This window comes from Austrofundulus limnaeus, unplaced genomic scaffold, assembly GCF_001266775.1.
Source record: "Austrofundulus limnaeus strain Quisiro unplaced genomic scaffold, Austrofundulus_limnaeus-1.0 Scaffold32, whole genome shotgun sequence".
Lineage (NCBI taxonomy): Eukaryota > Metazoa > Chordata > Actinopteri > Cyprinodontiformes > Rivulidae > Austrofundulus > Austrofundulus limnaeus.
Window position 1 is genome coordinate 937720 of NW_013952434.1, and position 1388 is coordinate 939107.

The 1388-nt window shown below is 36.4% G+C and overlaps 1 protein-coding gene across 2 annotated transcripts in view; it reads right to left on the minus strand.

The window, feature by feature from the left end:
- The window catches only part of yrk (Yes-related kinase), a gene marked incomplete in the record, with an annotated part of 25709 nt that overhangs the window by 13039 nt on the left and 11282 nt on the right, over window positions 1-1388 (minus strand).

The window sequence follows — 1388 nt, forward strand, 5'->3', positions numbered from 1 at the left end:
TGTGTGTGTGTGTGTGTGTGTGTGTGTGTGTGTGTGTGTGTGTGTGTGTGTGTGTGTGTGTGTGTGTTAAATCGCCTTCATGTATGTGAATGTTTGAGCTTGTGGTAAAAAAAAGACAAGTAAATGTCATCATTGGAGGTGGGGGTAGCTTACACAAAGTGACAGTGTGTTTGACAATGATCATTGTGTCAGGGCGCTCTCATGTATGAAATCCTGACTTCCAGTTTTGAGCAGACCATATTGTTTGAACAGAACATGTTGATAAAGCAAAAAGAAAAAAAAAACTGAGCCCAAATGACTTACAGTAAAAACATGTTTCAATTCGGCATTCACAGACAGTTTTATTGGCTTAAAATTACATTTTACTGTATCAGCGTTAAACAAAGGCACACCATTCTTTGAAAGKGTACACAACACCCGCTACTTTGCATTTCAAAGTTTTACACATCACAAAATACTACCACACTGCATCAGTTGTTGATGGATAAGAGTTATAATCTTGATGAGTAAAATAAGAAAGAAAAGTGATAAAATCTTAGTATGAGCTTTAAACACACATTCTGATAAACGATCAACTCAGCACACAGATAAATACTCAAATCTCCAGTTTTGGTCAGTTTTGATGCCATCCATCTATTTTCTTTACTCTCTTCTTCATTCCACGATGATTTGGGCAGAGGCAGGGGGACACCCTGGACAGGACGAGTCCATCACAGGGACAYGTGGAGACGTGTGAGACAAACCACACTCACACCTAGAGACAATTTAATTTATAGTTACCAATTAAACTAACAACGTACGAAAACATCCAAACACCACACAGGAAGGCCGGGAAGTGATCTCACTGTGAAGCAGCAGCTCTAACTGCTGTACCACCGTGCAGCCCGGAAAAATATGAGGACTCCTTCCAATGAATTTCATCGTTTCAAGCCCTGATGACCAAACGGAAAAAACTTTATTCAGTTTGTATCCAGTTCTGGTTGTTTGACGAACCGTTTATTGACTTTAATAGACATGAAATACTGTCTTAAAACTAAATTAATGTATCTGAAGTGCCTAAAGGTAATGGAATATAAACTCTTTTATTTAATTTAACTAGAAAAATCTGCTATCAGAACTCAACTCTTCAATCAGCATAATTTTTTAAACTAGATGATGTAACTTTCTTGTCCAAAACAAGCTATTATATGACATTATATTCAATGTAATGATAATTTACATACCTAAAAATATGTTTTGTTAGATTCTGCATACTATCAGCCAAGTTAGCGTCAAAACATTTGAAGCCATTTCCTTCAGTGGAAGTATGTTTTTAGATCTTTAAAGGGGCAATATTATGTGTTTCTCAGGCATACATTTAAATACTATACCATAATACAGTATCTATG